Source organism: Microtus oregoni, unplaced genomic scaffold (genome assembly GCF_018167655.1).
Source record: "Microtus oregoni isolate MIOR12 unplaced genomic scaffold, Mior012 000010F_ref0000083, whole genome shotgun sequence".
Lineage (NCBI taxonomy): Eukaryota > Metazoa > Chordata > Mammalia > Rodentia > Cricetidae > Microtus > Microtus oregoni.
Window position 1 is genome coordinate 46,501,009 of NW_024543069.1, and position 22,560 is coordinate 46,523,568.

Genomic DNA, 22,560 nt, shown 5'->3' on the forward strand with positions numbered 1-22,560 from the left:
GCGGGTAGTTGTCATAAGGTTAGCTAAAGTGGAAAGACATATCCTAAATTATTCTTCTTCTTCTTCTTCTTCTTCTTCTTCTTCTTCTTCTTCTTCTTCTTCTTCTTCTTCTTCTTCTTCCTCCTCCTCCCTCCTCCTCCTCCTCCTTCTTCTTCTTCATCATTTTTTTCCTTCTTCTTCTTCTTCTTCTTCTTCTTCTTCTTCTTCTTCTTCCTCCTCCTCCTCCTCCTCCTCCTCCTCCTCCTCCTCCTTCTTCATCATCTTTTTCCTTCTTCTTCTTCTTCTTCTTCTTCTTCTTCTTCTTCTTCTTCTTCCTCCTCCTCCTCCTTCTTCTTCATCATCTTTTTTCTTCTTCTTCTTCTTCTTCTTCTTCTTCTTCTTCCTTCTTCCTCATCCTTCTTCTTCTTCTTCTTCTTTTTCATCTTTGTCTTCTTCATTTTCTTCCTCCTCCTCCTCCTCCTCCTCCTCCTCCTCCTTCTTCTTCTTCTTCTTCTTCTTCTTCTTCTTCTTCTTCTTCGTCTTCTTCCCCTTCGTCTATTCTTCCTCCTCTTATTCTGTCTTTATAATTTACAAATTAAATTACAGAGCAGCCTAATACAGCATGAGATGGGAAGGAGGAAGGAGAGTGGAGGGAGTTGATCAGCTCTGGACTTTCTTGTCTGCCTTTACCTTCTCTTGTGTGTAGTCAAGTCTTCATTGCCGCTCTCACCCAGGTTTGGATCAGGTGTTGGAGCACACATGTAAGATGGGCTCAGGTTCTGACGGATCCAGGGCCACCAGAGCTCTCGCTAGCAGTTATTCACAGGCATTGAAGGTGGGAATGAAGGCATTACCATAGGTGATAGTGACTAATGAGGCCACAGAAATTTAGGTAGAAGGTGGAATAGGCATCAAAGGTACAGTGAAGCTCCTCTTTATTAAACCTGTAGAAATGCAGGAAGAAGATATGTATGGGCAGATTTAATAGATGCAAGCAGGATGGCCGGGTCCAGTTCTCAGGGTAATGGGTCAACTGTAAACTCTTCAACCATAACTGTGCAAGTAGTTCCAAGCCAGAAAGCTGCAAAGGATCAGGAGCACAATGTACCACGTCCACTCCTTTGTATGGAATATTCAGGATCTCACTGGTGACTTCCACATCCAAGGAATATAGAGTGTCATCATGGGAAGCTGCAAAGGACCATGGACATAATGTACTGTGTTCAGCCCATGGTACTAATGTTCAGGATCTCATTGGTGATGTCCACATATATTGATTATAGAGTATAGTTGTGGCTAGGAAGTTCTTGTCTAAGTTTCTCAGACATGACATCCAGGTGTTCTTCCATTATCTGGTCTCCTGATTGGGTGACATGGAAAGGGTAAGATTTCCACTGGAAAGGTATCAAAGCCCCAGGACAGGGGTAAGGAGGTCCCTCCAACAGGCTCCTAAGCCCATCCAGACAGCTGCCCTGCAACTTGGGTCCTCCTCCCTCTTTCCTAGAAGAAGAACAACCCACAGTGAGTTAAGAGCCTGAACCTGAGAGCAAGGTGGTAGGAGAGCCTGAAGAAGAGGGTACATGATAAGATGTGGGAGTGTGAGTGACCAGAGAAGAGGAAAAGATGGAGACCAGATAGGAGGGAATGGTTGAATTTGAGGAGAAAGCTGGGCTTGGGATCAAGCCTGGTAGGCACAGAGGCAGAGGTCAAGGCCCAGCCCTTGACCTCACCCAGATGGTATGTGGTGTTCTCCAGGTGAGAGGAGCCTTCCATGTCCCATTTTCTCACTAAGCAGCATGCCCCTGAGCCAGCTTTGTGACGTGGAAAGAGAATTACCTTTACTTCTTGATGTGCACACAATGACCAACTGCCATTCCCCACATGGCTGACTGCAGCTTTGGACTTTGAGACCAACTAAATCCCCCTTTCAGTTGCTTTTGGCATGTGTTTTGTAACAGCAATGTGGAAATTAGGTAGAAAGGCTGGTAACATGTAAAGATGGAATATTCACAGAGTCTGAATTATGTATATTATTGTGGTTTTTTTAAAATTTTTTTTATTGTGAAGGAGCTAAGTACAGAGAGATATTTCATTGTTATGAGCTGCTAATCTAGATCAGAATATATATTTTAAAGGTATCATGATTTTAAAATTTGGGTCTAAAGATATGTTGATTTGGAAAAGAGGTTCTTTTGTTTCACAGAAGATGAGAACCTGTGGATTTCTTCCAGACTAATGTTATTTGATGCACCAAACCCTTCTGAAAGGTTGCAATGAACACCCCCCAAAAACAAAAAACACGAAGCAGTTTGGAGAGAACTACACCCATATTCCCAAATATTGTCTATAAATGTTTGTTTTCATTTAAAGGAAGATATGCTATAGAGATATGCATTGGTATAGATCTTACTCTATTGATACAAATTTAAGATCAATATTGTTTTATATATACATGCATATATATATTTCTGTTATTTATTAAGGTATTGTGTTTGTGCAGCTCATTTAAAATTGTAATCAGTAATTAAGAAAAATAGGTTAATAGATAATCATTTATAATAGTCAAGTTTGTAGTCATGTTAGATTTTCAAGATGTACAAAGATGTATTTCAGATGGAAAAACATTCTTCAAACCTTTCAACAACTACAGCAGTTCTAGAAGACAACATCCCTTCTCCCAAAAAAGTTTGTCCTCATTGTTAAGGACACCATTTAGGGGTTTATTATTACTTGTATAGGGTTGGGGGTTGGGCTAGAAATTATGTAGGCTAAGAGATCTCAAAAAAGAGGGAAAACTGAATGAGATAATAGGTAGATTAGTGTGAACTTACACTAATAATAATAATAATAAGTAATAGAGTGCATACTTGTGAGCTATTATTTATGGATAATTTACATTACATTAGTGTCAACTTACTCACACTAATAATAATAATAATAATAATAATAATAATAATAATAATAATAAAAATGAGTTATAGAGTGAATACTTGTGAGCTATTATTTATGGATAATTTACATTACATTAGTGTGAACTTATTCACAATAATAATAATAATAATGAGTCACAGAATACTTGTGAGCTATTATTTTGGATAATTTACATTGGTATAGTTTTTTGTATGTTGATACAAGTTTAAATTATATTTCTTATATTGAATATGTTCCTAGTTCTGTTTATAATATTTGTACACCTATGCAAAGTTATTTTGTCAGATTGCATGCATGCATGTTTCTACCTCTGCTTAAAACTTTTTGTATATCGATACAATTTTAGGATATATTTATCAAATTGCATTATATATTTCTACTTCTGATCAAGATATTTATACATTGTTTACATTTTTAAGTCATTGTTTTCCTTTACTGCACAGTTGTTTATATATTATTTAATATTCTGATATGAAGTCTTAATCTTTAAGTTATATAGGTATTAAGTTTTATAGGTCAATAGTCATTCATGTTTGTTATACTTTTAGTCAGACCAATTAGTTTCTTTAGATACAGTATTTCGCTTCTTGGGTCTTCAATGGGGTTGAAGACTAGATAGTAGTAGTTAATTTCCTCTCATGACTTGGCCAAGTTATTTATAATATGCCTTAGGATAGGAAAATTATTGAAACATTTGTCACATGTATTTTTTTGCTTGATATTATTTATGCTGGCTATAATTCTAACTTTATACTTTATATCTTTTCCTAGTGTACACAGTTTATATTGGGTTTGGAACTCTCTTATTTAAACAAAAGGTGGGGAGTGTTGTGGGAACTCTTTCAGCCAATATAAATGCAACTCTAAAGTGTGTGCTCACTCTCCACTTGGGGATGGTCTCTTATACTATAAATGCAACTGTGTGCTCACTCTCTCTTGCTTCTGGCTGCTAGATTCAGTTCCTGTTCCCTGTCTGTGCAGAGGACTGTGATCTAGGACTGTGACCTATAAGTCTACCCCTAAACAAATAACCCTTTATTATACAGAATTCTGAACTAGTGTGGGATTATTTTGTATCTTCCATCATCACAGATACCAACCCACAGGAATCCTAAAAGAAACAAAAGACAGATTCAAGGGTTACAAAGTGCATACAGCTGGAGAAAAAAGGATACATAGTGGCTAAAGTGATGAAATACTCTAAGTCTTTTGAAGAATATGGAATGCTTTCCTTGTGTGGGTGCCTGTGATCTGTTATTTCTAAGAGGAAGGGAGGCATGTTGGATTTATAAAGGGGGAAGCAAAGCTGGATCTGTTCATGAGCTTGGTTGGTTAGATAAATAGAAAAGACAGGAGACAAGACTTTTTTTTAATACCCTTTCATCCTTAAAAAATGGATTCAAATGTATCCTTTCAGGATGAAGCTTCTCAGTATTGAGTGCTGAAGGGAGACAGCCCTCATCACACAGGACAAAAATGAGACAGATAGGAAAACACTAGAGGCCAGAGTGATTGAAAATCGAAACAGCTAGCCCAGAAAAACACGTATGAACAAAGGGGTGCAGAAAGACATATATGTAGTGGGACACACAATAGACAGAAGCTGGGAAGTTCTCCCACAGTGCCATATACTGTCAGACATGCACCGGAGAAAACTTCGCTCTTAGCTACTGTACTAGTCAGAACTCTCTAGAGCAACAGAATTTGTAGAATGAATATCTCTCTGTATAGAAAGGGAGTTTATTGGGATGAATCATAAACTGTGTTTCTGCTAATGCAACAATGGCAGGCTCTGAATGAAAAAACCTAAGAATCCAGCAGATGCTCAGTCCACAAGGCTGGTTGTTTTAGCTGATCCTCAGTATATTCTGGAACCACAAGAAGTAGACTCTATTGCCAGTGAAAGAATGGGCTGTTAACAAAACCAAATAAAACAGGCAAAGAGCAAAAGCTTCCTTCTTCCATGTTCTCATTAGGCTTCCAGCAGAAGGCATAGGCCAGATTAGCAATGGGTTTTCCAGTTCAAAAGATCTGGATTAAAGATGTGTCAAAGACCCTAGAAGTAGAATTTCCCACTTTAAATTAAGTAAAAATCTCTCACAGATGTGCCCTCAGTTTTGGATTTTGGTTAATTTCAGATATAGTCAAGCTGACAAGCCAGAATAGCCACCACAACCTCTTTTCATGGTGTCACTGCTAGGGACATCATGATGCCCCCAAAAGAGAAACACAATACTAAGATAGTACAAAACTATTAGGGTGCATACCTTTCTTTCTGAGACAGGGTTTTTCTGTGTAACAGATCTGGTTGTCCTAGAACTCACTTTGTCATAGACCAGGCTGGCCTCAAACTTACAGAGATCCACCTGCCTTTACCTTCCTAGTGTTGGGGTTAAAGGCATGCATCACAACTGTCTAGCTAGGATGTGCAAATATTAAGCAGTTAAGAGTAACAAAACTTGTGAGGCAGTTGGTGTATGCCTTTAATCCCAGTACTCAGTAGGCAGAGGCCTGTCGATCTCTGTGAGTTCAAGGCCAGCCTGGTCTACAGAGCAAATTTCAGGGCAGGTTCCAAAGCTACAGAAAAACCCTGTCTCAAAAAACAAAAACAAACAAAGAGTAACAAAACTTACTTTGGAGACAGTGTAGATCCTCTAGAAGTGTGGTAAAATCAGCTAGTATGAAGGAATAGGATATTTATGAAATTTAGTCTGGTGTTCTCTGTGCTCCTCAAGGTCAGTATTGATACAGATGTCACTCAGAGAATAGAAGTGGCAATAGAAAAGATGGAATATATAGACATTGAGAAGAAAAAAATGTTAAGATTCCATGAATATTTGTTCCAAAATCAGCACATTAAAGACAATTTTAATACTGGAATAACTGGAATATAAGTGACCAGGAAAATTTTCTGTGGGTGATGAGAGGGGACAAAATATGAACATTAGATTGTCTTTGATCCCAGTCACTTAGGAAGTTTGAAACAGGATGTTTTCAACACCCACGCCAGAAAGGACAGTTTTGTTAGATCCTGCCTCAAAATAAAAGTGAAAAGAAGAGGCCGCAGACACAGCTTAGTGGTAGAGTTCTTGCCGAGCCTTGCATGGTTCTGGATTCAGTCTCTAGTAACAAACACACGCAGACAGATACACACACATATACACTAACAGATAAAGTCAATTACTGAATTTAACCAATGGAGAGCTGTGATTGGTTAAGCATTTTAGGCTCTGCTACTTTGTATCATTTAAAAACCATATCTAATTAATATTTGTCAAATCCTAATTTTGGAGGCTTATGTGTCTAGTTTTATTTTTTCTAAGCCAGTAGACAATATTTTGTATATGAGTCAGCATGAATTAATTAAGCTTGACTGTAATGGTCTTGACCTGGTTTCCTGGCAACAGATTTCCTCCACTTCTGTGAAGTATTCTTAGAGCTAAGGACTGGAATGGGAATGACCTGGGAGACAAAGTTCACCCACCACTGATATTCGTCCTGTTCACAGACTGGTCATAGTCACAACAGAACTCTAAAACCTTTGCGGAGTAGAAAAAGGGGTGAAGCATTAGGAAAAGATACACCAAGACAGTTGCCAAGGAAGTAAGTGTAGGGGGAGAGAGATGATACAAGGCTTTGGAGCAGCGCTTTGATGTGGGGTGTCCTTCTGAATGTTGTGAATAGGTTTCATTACCATTGGTTAATAAAGAAGCTGCTTTGGCACGTGGCCAGGCAGAAAAGAGTTTATCGTGGTATATTGTTTGTGTTTTAATAAATAAAGCTTGCCTGAAGATCAGGAGGCAAAGAAGTCATACTACTCAGCCCCACAGGCCAGGGAATGGTAGCACACACCCTTAATCCCAGGATGCAGGATTGTTCATGTTTGAATCAGTCTAAAAGAATAGTGATCCTGGCATTTTGGATCACACACTTTTAACCCCAGCACTAGGGAGGTGGAGACAGGAGTGATATGGCTGGGAAGATAGGAATGTAAAGGGGAAGAGACAGGAACTCAGTGGTGTGTGGAGTCTGGGGATTCATGGAGACAGGATTTTGCCCCTTTGATTTAAAGATTTGGTAGAGATAAAAGGTTGCTTTTGTGGCTGGTTGGATTGCTTTTCTGATCTTCAGGTTGAACCCCAATATCTGTCTCTGGGTTTTTATTATTCATGCTAAAACAGTTAGGTGGGAAATGTAAGCTGAGAGAGAGCAGGAGAAAGAATCAGAGAGACACCAGCAGCTAATAGAGAAACAAGGTGTGAGGTAACATGCAAAGAGCCTCGTGGTAAAGTACAGACTATTAGAAATGGATTACTTTAGTAGTAACAGCTTGTTAATAAGAAGTCTGAGCTAATAGGCCAAACAGTTTTTAATTAATATTAAGCCTCAGTGTGCACTTCAGGAACTGGCAGGCAAGAGAGAAACCTCCAGTTACAGTGCTTCCTAAACTTTAATGTTTAAACTTTAATAACTCTCCTTGGGGAGTTATTGAAAAGCAGATGCTTCGGAGAAGGCCCACTTCTGTATTTCCAAGAGTCTCCATTGTCTGTATTATTCTGGATGTCCTGCTGTCTAAGGACTCCATTCATGTTCTTTGACAATAAGATAACACCACTTCACTTTCTTTAGAATCAGGCTACTCTATTGGGTTTATTAAGGTTCAAATCTACAAACTTCCAAAGCACATTCATATATGTACATTCTCTCTTGCTAAGAAGGCCAGTCTAAAATACTGTCAGAATCGCATTCTCTTTCAGAATCACTCACGTTTGCTTTGTCCTGTCTTACACTGTTGCATCCCTCACTAGCATCTTAAACTCTTAAATGATTAAAGACAGAAATTTTGAGTCACTTCTAATGAGATAAACAGATTACAGCTCATCTTTTGGAAGTTCAAAGAAGGCACTCAACTTCTTTCTTCCAAGATTCTTGGTCTTAGCTAAGAAACATCAATTCTTCAAGGGTTCAAGTTTCCATATGTTAGCACTTCAAAAAGATCTTCCCTTGTGTTTGTATCTAAGAACGGTATTAACTGAGCATAGAATGCTGGTGACGGCTACAACCGAGCGAGACAGAACAGAGCAATATGAATGAACCCGACAAAATGAATGGCTTCCTGCCTGTATTTCGACAGGAGAAGACTGCTTTGGGTTAATGTGCTGGGACCTTTCCAGTGTAGCTCAAGACTAATTCATATTAAACTGAAGTCTCTGGGTTGACAATATGGCAGAAATACCATTTTTATTTTGAAACACATGGTATCATTAAGTATTTAAAATAGGGACCTGTTGTTTTAGATCATTCAAAACAAAGATGAAAGTAAACCTATAGTAAATGTGTTTGAAATGTTTTGTTTGCAGTAGGTATACATATCTTTATGGAACTTACCATTATTAATAAAATGTTGATACCTAGACCATTATTTTCATCTAATCATTTTGTAATTTATTCTTTTGGTTCAGTGTTGGTTATTGGGAAGAATTATACTAAAATAACAAAGGAGAATGCCATTTTAAACTATGCTTAAAGATAGTGGCTTTTGTGTATGCATTTGCATCTGGTTGACCATGAACTGGGCATTTGGAAAGGGAAGATCCTATACTCATCTTGCATTGCTTAAGTGTTAGGTAAGTGAGATGAGCTAACATAAGTTAGTAATGTAAAATAACCCATATAATCTATGTACTCTTGAGGAAGTTTAGAGGCTGAAGTAAAAATATCTACAAAATTTAATATATTCTTATATAGATGCTTAGTTGGTCTTTATATATATTGTCAAATTGAAAGCCTTTATTATAATATATATGTTCTTAAACATAATCTGCATTATAAATGATATTGCCAAGCTATCCGAAAGTCAGATTTGGAGACATTTTGAATCCAGAATATCTTTCTTCAGGGAGTCCTCTCTCTCAGAAAGCTCACAATTTATTAAAAAACAGGAAAATTGAACAGAAAATGTTAAAAAAAGCAGTGGCAATAATGTTAGTCATTTATACTAATGAATAACAAAATGATTGTTGTACAGTTGTACCAAGGTTGTGTATAAGTGTGGCATGGCATGAAATGACTTGGTATGCTCACAGTAGCCAGTGTACAATGGGGTGATTGACAGGAGAGGACATTCTAAGAATGGCCATGATGGTACTGGCATTGAGGACTGATTAACATAGATTTTTCTCAGCCAACTTCCTCCTATAAAAACAGAAAACCAACAGTGATGTGTACAACATCTGTTTGTTGTTTTAACATGCCAAAACAGGCTGAGATTTTCAGTTTGAGTAACAGGGCTTTAAAAAGCAAGGGAGAAATGTGGCACAAAATTAAGAAACAAAAATATTTATGCAAAGAAACCTTCACAAGAAATACTGTGACTGAAAATAGGTTGACAAGAACCTTGATGGAAGAGCTGAAAGAGACAGATAAAAGCATTACTATTTCATATTGTCATGGAGTGACAGGTAGAATTCAACTGTGATGTGGTACAGTTGACCTTCTAAGAAGACGATTTTTTTTTTGTCATACACATTCCTGCTTATTAGTGTTGTTTGTATGAACAAACAATGGCATAGAAAAAAAGAAGGGTAATAGCCAAAGCATCTAAAGTGAGGAAGGTTCTCTATAAAGAAAAAACAATGTAGTTATAAGAAGCATAGCAAGGAAGCCACCTGACAGAATTTATGTGAAACTGTGTGCATGTGTGTGTGTGTACAATTCAGAAAAGTAATATTTATAGGTCATTACCAACAACAATTTCTTGACTTCCTGTCCAAATCTGTTGGTTAGGATCGATTAACACTTAAAGTAAATCTTCCACTTAAGTAGACTCTAACTCGCTAGGGTTCTCCTACACAGTACATTTCCGTTTTTGACAAGTCTAATTCCATGGTTGGCAATGAGGTCAGTAAAGAATACTGAGACACAGGTGGATATATGCTGCTCACGGGATGGGACCTGAGACCCACCTGCCCTTGAAACTTCTCACATTCTTGATTTGGATCCTAAATAACCAACCTGTTACCATCCTACCTGCCCACTGCCAATGCCTCCTACTGTGCCCCTATGTTCACTTCAGGCTCGTATCTGCTATTCAGGTGCAGGCCATATCACAACAACTGCAGGTCATACTAGTCTGAAGAACAGGAGCAGGTCATGCCAGTCAGAAAATCATATAACTTAGACAGAGACTCACTGCTGGACTAGAGGTCATGTCAGTCACCAGAACTTTGGCAGAGACACTTCTGGACCAAGCGTCAAGTTAGCCTCCAGAAGTCCAGCCACAAATTTGGACAGAGACTCACTGCTGGACTAGAGGTCATTCCTTGGCCAAAAGAAATCCAGGCTACAAAACCAGAAGACCAAAGAGGAAATAGAAGCCTAGGAAGAAAATACCCATCCAATGAAGACCAACTCAGAAATCAGCACTTAGACCTATAATAATCCTTAACCCGGATGTCTAAATGCCAAGATAAGAACAATAACAGCCAGGGCACTATGTCACTACAAGAGCCCAACTATCCTACTACAACAAGTCCCACATATTCCAATACAACTGAAGCCTAAGAAAATGACCTCAAAATAATATATATGAAGGTGATAGAGGTTCTTAAAGAGGAAATAAATAAATCCCTTAATGAAATATAGGAAAACATAGGCAAAAAATGTATAACAACCTATAAGAAAAAATAAGAAAACAGATGAAGAAAATGAATAAAAGTGTTCAAGATCTGAAAATGGAAATAGAAGCATTAAAGAAAACACAAACTGAGGGTATTCTGGAAATGGAAAATCTAGGTAAGGAAACAGGAACTATAGGTGCAAGCATCACCAACAGAATACAAGCGACAGTTCCCTTAACTAAGAATTGTGGTTCCGTGCTCCCCTGTCCAACCTTCCTTTATCCCAATCCTCCTGCTTTCCCAAGGTCCGACCTCGTTCCCTTCTAACTTTTCTCTCCCCATCTCCCCTTACCCCCAACCCACCCCACCCCAAGATCCCAATTTTCTCCCCGGCAATTTTGTCTACTTCCCTTAGCCAAGAGGATAACTATATGTTTTTCCTTGGGTTCCCCTTCTTACTTAGCTTCTTTAGATTCACCTATTGTAGACTCCGTGACCCTTATTTATGGCTAGAAACCAATTATGAGTGAGTACATCCCATGTTCATCTTTTTGGGTCTGGGATACCTCACTCAGGATAGTGTTTTCTATTTCCATCCATTTGCATGCAAAATTCGAGAAGTCATTGTTTTTTTACCGCTGAGTAGTACTCTAATGTGTAGATATTCCATACTTTCTTCATCCATTCTTCCATTGAAGGGCATCTAGGTTGTTTCCAGGTTCTGGCTATTACAAATAATACTGCTATGAACATTGTTGAACAAATGCTTTTGTCATATGATAGGGCATTTCTTAAAAAAAAAAAAAGAATACAAGCGACGGAAGGGTGAACCTCAGTGTTGAGGACAGATAGAAGACATAGATACATCTGTAGACAGAGATTGGCCTTCATTCTCTGGTCAGTCAGATATGCAAAATCATGCAGACACTATATTAATTGCAACACTTCTTGGCCAAAAGCTTCGGCATATTCCTGGCTAGCTCTTATATCTTAAATTAACCCATTTCGATTAAACTGTGTATAGTTATGAGGCTCTGGCTTACCAGTAAGGTTCTTGTGTTCTTCTCCTTCCACAGCTACATGGCTTCTCTCTAACTCTGCCTTCTTTCTTCCAACATTCAGTTTAGTTTTCTTGTCTATCTCTATGCTGTCCTACCGTAGGCCAAAACAGCTTCTTTATTAACCAATGGTAATAAAACATATTCACAGCATACAGAGGGAAATTCCACATCATATATTGGTCAAAGAAAATGTTAAACTATAAGTTTTCTGACACAAAACACCCAGAAAATCTAGGACACTAAGAATAGGCAAAACCTAAGAATGATAGGGATAGAAGGGAGAAAAGAATCCTACCTCAAAGACCCAGAAAATATTTTTAATAAAATCAAGAAAAATTTTTCCTGACCTAAAAAAGAACATGCTTGTAAAGGTACAAGAGGCTTATAGAACATCAAGTAGAATGGATCAGAAAATAAAATCCCCTTACCACATGATAATCAACACACTAAGCATATAGAACAAAAGAAGACCATTAAAAGCTGCAAAGGAAAAAGGCTAAGTAACATATAAAGGCAGACCTATTTGAAATACACAAAACTTCTCAAAGATTCTAAAAGCAAGAAGGGCTCAGGCAGATGTTTTGAAGACTCTAAGAGACCACAGATACCAGCCCAGACTACTATGCCCAGCAAGATATAGACATAGATATAGATATAAATATAGATATAGATAGAAACAAGATATTCCATGACAAAGTCAAATTAAAAACATAACTAGTGATATGAGATCCTATTAAATCTTATTAATAAAAATTCAGAGTCAGATGTTGGGGTAAATACTGAAAGATCAGAGAAGTATGGGGCCAGCTGAGTCACCTCCTACCTCTCCAACTCAGACCAGAAAGAACTCAGTTCCTGTCTCCATCTTGCCTTATCACTTCCTCTCTGCATCCATCTTTGTCACTTCTTGTCTGTCTGTATAATCCTTCAGACCTCTATGGTTAACTCGTGACTAGCTCCACCCTCTGATCTCCACATAAGCTTTATTTGTCAGAACAGAAATAAAATATCACAACATTTCCTCCTTTTTGTCTAAAATAAAAAGAAAAGGCTTTATAATGAACATAGAAAATCTATATACAATAAGCATAATAACAATATACAGATATATACAGGCAGAATGTACAAAGTGCTGCACCTAATTCACTTTCAATCTTGTATTACCAATCCAAAAATCTTTTGATGTCTGCCAACCCTATAAACTTTATACTACTTTGTGTCAGTATCTTTTCTGAATTTGTTAACAAGGAAAGACTACAAATATCACTATCTAGTCTTCAACTCCATCACAGATTGGAGAAGGAAATATTATTAGCTAAGTAAATGGAAGGTATAAGTAAGTGACTTTCAAAAAGTCTGAGAAATGACAGAAAGAGCTGGCTGCCTGGACAGTCACCCAGGGATCCTCTGTAACATTTAACATTCAGATACCCATCTTTGGCCTACAGGCCTAGAATATATGACAGACTTTTCTGTGAAACAGGGTATTCAAAGGGCTGTCCTACTTTGTCATGGTAAAGTTTGGCAGTCACTCTCTTTTGTGTCCTGCTTGTCCAATTTGGACAGAATACTCTCAGCAGATGAGGAAAGGGACGTTTCTTGCCCAATGGCTAACTTTTGATACAAAGAAAGTTTTGTAAGAAACTCCATATGGAGTTTCTTTGATGCCCACCATCTTCTCTGAAGTAGATTGGTACTGCTAGGAGAAGACATGTCTCATTGTCATAAAAATAAAGAAGCTGTTATTAAAGCTTTTTAAATTCTATATTCTGTAGATCTTTAAAGTGTTTGAAGACTACCTGTCTACCTAAAATATATCTCTGACCTTGAAAACATATCTAACATGCCTATAAGTTTAATTATAGGTGACTAACTACTAGTCTACACTTTTTTATTATATTAAATAGTTTATGATGAAATTTTGAAGGACTAGAAATTTGCATTAAATTGTTAAATGAGCTGTGTAGGGACAATATCTTGAACAAGAGTAAAAACATATATACAATATGTTCTGATAAAAATGTTACATTTGCATCAATATACAAAAATCCATATGAATGTAAAACATTCAAAATTAGTATTGGTATATGTTCTTTCAGTTAAAAAATGGATTCAATAATCTTCCCTTTTATTCTATCATGTTTATAACATATATATAGTAGAGTAAGAGTAAGCTCAATTTTGTATAAATATACAAAAACCAAGCCAATGTAAAATATTTAAAACTAGTATTTGCTTTTATTATTTAAAAGTAGATTCAATAATCTACCCTATTATTCTATAATATCTATATCCCCCTTGTTTTCTCTTTAGAATGAAATCCATGAATTTAATCTCCTTTTTTTCAGGTCTTTTCCTGACTATTACCAACAGCAACAGGGAACCAATCCCCTAAACAATGACAAATATTCATAACCCATTGAACAACCAAAAAGCATCTGCCCCATCTCTTGGAATTGAGGCTGTTATGTTCTTGAAATTACTTAAAGCTCTCTGGGGGTGAAAGCACCTTAAGAGTCTCCTGAAAAAAGTTTAATTCTCAAGTCCTGGAAGAGTTAGATGTATCATTTGTTGTCAAATTTCATTTAATGAAAATACAGGGTTTATCTTGTCATGGCTAGAGTAGTCTGTAAGACTGAACCATCCAGCTAGCCACCTTGAAATTGTCTTGAGCAGTTTGTAGGCAGTGTTTGTCAGCATAATGGCATTATCACAATCTAGGTGGAATCATCATTTTGGGGCCCCATGATCATATTTGATACTTCAAAAATGGCTGTTAGTCATGGTCTTGGTTCACTGCAGAAAAACATTTTAAATGTCATATGCAGCAGATCTCAAAGAAGTTAAAGGATCAATATTTGTCATGTATATCCAGAGAATAAAAACTTAATTCCCAGTTACCTGATAGGAACTCTAACATAAAATCATGTATAGGAAGCTAGATGAAGCCTTTTTATAGAATAAGTTAGGATTCTACATGACCATTAATATCATGACATTATATATATATATATATATATATATATATATATATATATATATCATAAATTTTGAGATATATTTATACCTTATGGAAAAGTTTTAAGGAGACAAAGTAAAACCAAAGAATCCAAAGAATTATGAAATAGTAGCAATAAAATAATCTTTAATTTTGGTTTTTCTTCCATTTCATATCATGTGGCTCTTCTAACGTGAGACAGAGAGTTTGGATTTTCCTTTAATAAGCATGCTTGGGTTTAGAGAAGGAGAGAGAGCCATGCTCCAACTCCAAATCTAGCTGTAATTTTTAATTGAACTGGAACTACAAAAAGACTGTTTGCATTGTATGTCTGTAGAGAATGGCAGAAACAAACATTTGGAAAGATTTATGAAATTTTATTCTATTAGAACTGTGATATACCAATAAGCCCATTTATGCTTCATATTGGGACATTTTTATGAGTGATTTGTTCTTTTTCTTCAAATGTTGTATTTGCCTAACGGTCTGCAGATTACTTAGCTGGATGCCTTCATTCTCCTGAAAGACAAAAACAAAATCCCACCCCAATCCTAACTTTGGGGAGGTTTTCTTTTGGCAAGTTTGATTTAGTTTAGATATTAGATGGTCATGCTTTTTGATGAACTATCACCTCTTCTAATCAAGAGGTCTCTCTTGTTCAAACCAAAACTTTTTCAATTTTGATGGTATCCTTAGCTTTTCTTCTCCTGTGGAAACAAAAACAAAACCCCTTCCCAACATAAAACATATCCTGGTTTCCATTCTGAGGTTAATACATTTTTTAAAGTACATAGAGTGAATGAGTTCGGTAGCTTTTCTATTGTCCAATGTGTCTTCATTGACATTGACAAAGAAAGGATTCTGTCGTTCCCTTTCTCACTAGTGTTTAGAAAATTTAAATCATTATGCAGTCAATTTCTGGGAATCTTTATTGCTCCCTTCTTTTTATTAAGCATATCATTTAGAGTTCAATTTGACCTTTCTATAACTGCCTGACCTGTATGATTGTGTGGTATACATGTAATATGCTTTGTATTATAATATTAAGAAACTGTTTCATTTTATTAAATACATATGCTGGAGCATTGTCAGTCTTTATTTTTATAGGTATACTCATGATGGCCATAGCATCTAGAAAATGTGTGATTACAAAATCAGTCTTTTCAGAACTCAAAGCAATTTCCCATTGAAATCCTGAGTATATGTCTATGGTATGGTGTATGTCATATTTCTCTAAATTCTATAAAATGGAACTCATCCACCTGCCATATTTCTTTTCTGTGAGTCTCTTTTGGGTTATATCCTGTAGATAGTGGAATTTGGTTGTATAAAGAAGAAGTAGGACATTTCATTACAATTTCCCTGGCTTTTTCCAAGTAATGGGAAAATCTTTCAGGCCTTTGCTATTGACATGATGTTTTTGTAAAATTCTGAGGCGTCTAGCACATTTACTATCAACAGCTGATCAATTTCCTCATGACCTTGTGCTAGAGAACCTGGCAGAACCATGCGGGATTTAATTTGGGCTATATAAAAGGGATGATTTCTATTTCTGATTATTTTTGTAATAGAATAAATAAGAAAGCCAATTTTGTATAACTTGGACTAATTCAGCAGTTTCAATATGTAGAATATCTCTTTCTGCATATTGAGAATAAGTAGCTATGGTAAGAGATTCTGGAAAATCTAATAGTACCATGAGAATAGTATATAATTCTGACTTTTTTACTTTTTTGACAGAATCATAGGAGCTTTGAGACACACACTCAAATTTCCTGATTTATAACAAGCTTTTCCTGAGTTATTTGCATCCATTTAAAATGTAGGGGCTCCAGATATTCATGTTTCCTTTACAATGTGAGGAATGATCAGCTAGTTCTCTTTATAAATTGAATTATTTTGCTTTGGGGATATTTGTTGTTAATCTCCCCTTAAAAATTACTTCAAATTCTTTGTAAATTTTCATTTTCTGCCCATAATGAGTCAATTTTATCATTAATAAAGGGTACTACAATTTCTGCTGGATCTGTTTCTGGTAATTGATGAAGTTTTAATTTTCCTTTTTGAACCAACTCAGAAACTTTTTCCATATAAGCTTTAAATTTTTTAATCAGTTTATGTGGTAAAAATATTAAGATTTTAAAATATCCATTTTAAGATAATATCTTCCCTCTTTATTAAAACTGTTATAAGGGAATTCATGGAGGGTAAAATAACCAGAATGAAATTAGGTTCTGGTTCCAAAATGATCCACATGTGGATCCTGTAATTTCTTCTCTACAAAACCAATTCTTTCTCAGCTTTAGCTGATAATTATCTGGAACTATTTATGTCCTTATTGCCTTTCAAATTTTGGAACAAATTAATAAGTTCTAGATTTGTTACTCTAATAGTGGTCAATAGATGGGTCACATCTCCCAGAAATCTTTGAAAGTTATTAAGAGTCTGCAATTGATCTCTCCCAATTAGACCTCTTGGCGTCAAATTTTTTATAGAATCATTTTATATCCTTAATAAATAATAAAATCCCCTCTTTGTATTTTTTCAAGAGCAATTTACAATACCCAGCAAGGCAAAACTTTCTTTACTTCAAACATTTTCTCTAAAGTATATATATATATATATATATATATATATATATATATATTATAATCAGCTAGTAAGATATTGTCCATATAATAGTAAACCATAGACCGAGGAAATCGCTTACCTATTATTTGCAATGACTGACATACAAGATATTGGCACAAGGTGAGACTATTTAATATTCGTGATGGAAGAATCTTCTGTTGCTATCTCTTAACAGGCTGAGAATTATAAATAGGCATTATGAAGACAAATTTTTCTGTTTACTTTTTTGTAAAGGTATAGTGAAGAAACAGTCCTTTAAATCAATAACTCTAAGAGGCCATCCTTTAGGTAATAAAGAAGGAATTCTGGGCTGTAGAGAACCCATTGGCTGAACCATCTTATTAACAGCTATTAGATCTGTTACCATTCTCTATTCTCCATATTTCTTTTGAATAACAAATACAGAAGAATTCTAAGGGCTACTTGTTTCTTCAGTATGATGAACATTTAGCTTCTTCTGTACCAAGTTCTTCTAAGTCCTGTAATTTCTCTAATGTTAAAGGCCATTGCTCAACCCATACAGTGTTGTCCATTAGCCGTTTTAAAGGTAGGACTGTTGGTATTTTTGAAAGACCATCAGCTGCTGTGCCCTGTTCATTTACAATCTGAATGGTTGGTCACTGTTCTTCATAATACCTTTTAATATATTTCCCAGAAATATAAGTTAATTTACAGTTTTTTTCTTATATTGGAGGAATGCTAACTTGGATATTCCATTTCTGCAACAAATCACATGTGTAAACAGAAAGTATGCTTTTGTTTCCTGGCCACCCAGACCCAAATAATCATGCAAAAACTTTTTTAATTACAACATTGTTTGGTCAATGGCTTAGGTATCTTTCTAGCGCACTTGTACATCTTAGATTCACCTATTTCTATTAATCTATGTATTGCCATGAGGCTGTGGCTTACTGGTAAGGATCTGACATCTTTCTCTTTTGGCAGCTACATGGCATCTGCCTGACTCCACCTTCTTTCCTCTTCTATCTCTGCTTTGATTTCCTGCCTTGCTATATTCTACCCTGCCATAGGATAAAGCAGCTCCTTAATCAACCAATGGTAATAAAACATACTCACAGCATACAGAGGGGGATTCCACATCACATGTCCCCATAAATTCATGTTATGCTAGCCACATATAGCTTGAATTTTCCTCTATGTCTTCTGAACCTATACATTTGACTCTTTTATGTTCCCTTGTACCAGAGATAAAGTTTCAATCCCTAAAAGCTGAACATTTACCTCCTCCAATTTGGATATCAAGATTCTTGTGCAATTAATGTCTCATCTGCACCTATGTATTTAAGACTTTCAATGAGTCTTTGATCATTTATTGGAGTTTGCGAAAATATTTGCTTTATGATTTTTCCTGAAATTTTTATCTTCTATAGCTGTTCTATAATCCAGAGCAGTATGGTTTCTTACAATAGGCATTAGGTTCATAAATTGCTTTGGGAAGGAGTTTCCTCCATGGTGACAGGGGAATGACTGAACCGAGGCCCCTCACAGCATTTCCTGATGGTAAGGGTTACCTTGTCTATCCCTTGTTGATCTACATTCAGACTTTGTCATGGTGCCAAATGCAGCTGGAGGCTTTTCTGTGTCCTGCCTAGTCCCATAGCTACTTATAAAATAATCACTCAGAGGGTTAATATTAAGTATAATTGGGTGACTGATAGCTCAGGCTTATTACTGAACAGCTCTTATACATAAATTAACCCTTTTCTACTAATCAGTGTATTGCCTCATGGATTGTGGCTTATTGGTAATGCTCTGGCATATTTCTCCTCCAGTGGCTGCTGGCATCTCCACTGACCCCACCTTCTTTTTCTCTGTATTCAGTTTGGCTTTCCCACCTAGCTATATTCTGCCCTACTATAGGTCAAAGAGGCTTTATTCATCAACTAATAAAAGCAACATATATTCACAGCATACAGAAGAACATCCCACATCAAACTTCAGTTGGCGCTAGTAGGAAAAATCCAATGAAGGAGATTAGCTACACCCATAAAAACAGGGAAATATATAATCTCACATCACCAAAACCAAAAGAAGAGGAACATCACACAGACACACACACCTAATGATTTAACAATAATTTGTGGCTGCCTTGGGCAATGGACTCAGGTGGTCTTTGGGTTAACCCCACACTGGGTACCAGTGGTTACATGAAACCTCAAGAATGTTTTAATGGTCTCAAAATTTACTTAGTTATAGGATAGGGACAAACACTCACTGATACAGAACAAATTAGACACAGCTGCTAATCCAGCTGCCTTTATCCAGTTGCTCTGCCCAGGGGTAAAGAGCACCAGCCACAAGCTGTTTCTCTCCTCCTGCTCTGTTTTAATGAGCAAGAGAGTATGAGAACAAGGGAGAGCAAGCATGTGACCTCTCCCTCAGCTTTAAAGCTGTGTTGTAGGCAGACAAGACCACACCCCAGGGTCTGTGCCCCAAAAGTCATTGGTTAAATGGATTGAAATCCCACCACAATTGGTCATTAATATCTCTCAATATCAATAGTTTCAATTCACCAATAAAAAGACAAAGGCTAACTGAATGGATGTGAAAGCAGGATCCATCCTTCTGCTGCATACAAAAAGAACTGACCTCAACATCAAAGATAGGCATTACTTCAGAGTAAAGGACTGGAAAAATATCTATCCAAGCAAATAGACCCAAGAGAAAGCTGATGTAGCTATTCTAGTATCTAACAAAATAGACTTCCAACCAAAATTAATTAAAAGAGATGGGTAAGGACACTTCATATTCATCAAAGGGAAATGCAAACATGATGACATTTCAATTCTTAACAAGTATGTCCCAAATGCAAGGACACCCACATTTTATTAAAGAATCATTACTGAAGTTTAATTGATACATTAATAGTGGGCAACTTTAACACCCCATTCCCACCAATGGATGTATCATTTAGATAAAAATAAACAGAGAAATATGGGAGCTAACAGACATTATGAACGAAACAGACCTAACAGATATCTAGAGAAATTTTTACCCAAGCATAAAAAAATACAAATTCTTCTCAGCGTCTTATGGAACATTCTGCAAAACTGACCACTCCTCTGTATGCTAACAGATGACCACAAATTTAAGCTGGCTTTCAAGAACAACAGAAATAACAGAAAGCCTACAAACTCATGAAAACTGGACATTTCTTTATTGAATAACTATTGGGTCAACGAAGAGATTAAGAAAGAAATAAGACTTCCTAGAATTCAATGAGAATGAGTGTGCAGGGTACCCAAACTTATAAGACACAATGAAAGTGGTACTAAGAGGAAATTTCGTAGCATCAAATGCCTTCATAAAGAAGTTGAAGAGATCTCATACTAGCAACTTAACACAATACCTGAAAACTCTATATAAAAAGAAGCAAACACACTCAAGCGAAGAAGACAGCAGGAATCAACAAAATAGAAACAAAGAGAAAAATACAAGAATCAGTAAAATAAGAGTTGGTTCTTTGAGACAACCAACAAAATATACAAACCTTTATCCAAACTAATTAAAAGACAGAGAAAGAATACCCAGATTAATAAAATCAGATGAAGAGGGGGACAAAAGAACAGATGCCTAGGAAATTCAAGGAATTGTGTGGCTCTGGCAGCTTGTTCTTCCCTCATCAGTTCACGGGTCTAGCCTCATGCCAGTGGGTACTGCCCTGGAGACACTTTTGCCCACCCCAGCTCTGGAAATTTATTGTATCCCCCTATGGCAGGTGTTTGTACCCAGTGCCAGCTGCTCATGTGCTCACCTGCATGTAAAAGAACTGTACCTCTGTTCGCCAAACCTACTCAAGAGACCACAATCATCAGGGAGCTGTTTCTTCCACATTTCAAACTTTTTTTTGTTTACTAGCTTTCTCAGGCCTTTGTGGATATATGTGACCTGATAATGGGCACCGTTTGTAGCTGTACTTTTTCGTCTAGAATGCCAGTCCACAGATAATAATATGGAGACTTGCTATTAATTGAAAAAGCTAAGCCTTAACTTAGGCTTGTTTCTAAATAGTTCTTCTAACTTAAATTAACCCATCTTAAATTCTACATTCTTCCAAGTGGCTCATTACCTCATTTCCATACACCCCATGATGCTTCCTCTGAGTGAGGCTGGTGACTCAATCCACATTCTTTTTCCCAGCATTCTCTCTCTGCCCAGAAGTTCCACCTATCTCTCCTGCCTAGCTATTGGCCATTCAACTTTTATTAGACCAAATCAAAGCAACACATCTTTACATTTTATACAAATATTTCACAACAGTCATTATTTGCAGATGATATGATAGTATACATAAGCTGCTCCAACAATTCTACCCAGGAACTCCTACAGCCGACAGACATCTTCAGTGAAGTGGCAGGTTACAAGATTAACTAAAAAAGATCAATAGCCCTCCTATATAAAATGATAAATTGACTGAGAAAGAAATCAGGGAAACAACACCCTTGACAATAGCTACAAATAATATAAAACATCTTGGTGTAACTCTAGCCAAGTTAATGAAAAATCTGCATGACAATAACTTCAAATCTTTAGAGAAAGAAATTGAAGAGGATATCAGAAGATGGAAAGATCACCCATGCTCATGGATCAGTAGATTTAGCATAGTAAAAATGGCCATCTAAGGCCATCTAACCAAAAGCAATCTACAGATTCAAAGCAATTCCCATTAAAATCCCAACACAATTCTTTACAGACCTCGAAAGAACAATACTTATCTTCATATGGAAAAATAAAAACTCAGGAAAGCTAAAACAATACTATACAATACAAAAACTCCTGGAGCTATCACTATCCCTGATTTCAATCTGTAATAAAGAGCTATAGTAATAGAAATGCATGGTATTGGCATAAAAACGGAAAGGTTGATCAGTAGAATTGAATCAAAGACCCAGACATAAATCCACACACCTACGGACATCTGATTTTTGATAAAGAAGCCAGAAATAAACAATGGAAAAAGAAAGCATCTTCAGCAAATAGCTTTGTCTAACTGGATGTTTACATGTAGAAGAATGCAAATAAATTTATATCTATAATCCTACACAAAATGCAAGTCCAAATAGATCAGACCTCAATGTAGATACAGGCACACCAAGCTATCTGATAGAAGAGAAAGTAGGGAAAAACCTTGAATATATTGGCACAGGAGAAAACTTACTAAACAGAACACCAACAGCACAGGCACTAACATGAGCAATTAATAAATGGGATCTTATGAAACTGAAAGCTTCTTTAAGGCAAAGTACACCATCAATAATATAAAGCAGTAGCCCACAAAATGTGGCTCCATTTTTCACCAACTCCATGTCCAATAGAGGTC

General features: G+C 36.5%; 1 pseudogene; it reads right to left on the reverse strand.

Moving 5' to 3' along the window:
- Nucleotides 1–720: 720 nt before the first annotated feature.
- Nucleotides 721–1,561, reverse strand: LOC121452782 (annotated as a pseudogene).
- Nucleotides 1,562–22,560: the final 20,999 nt, after the last annotated feature.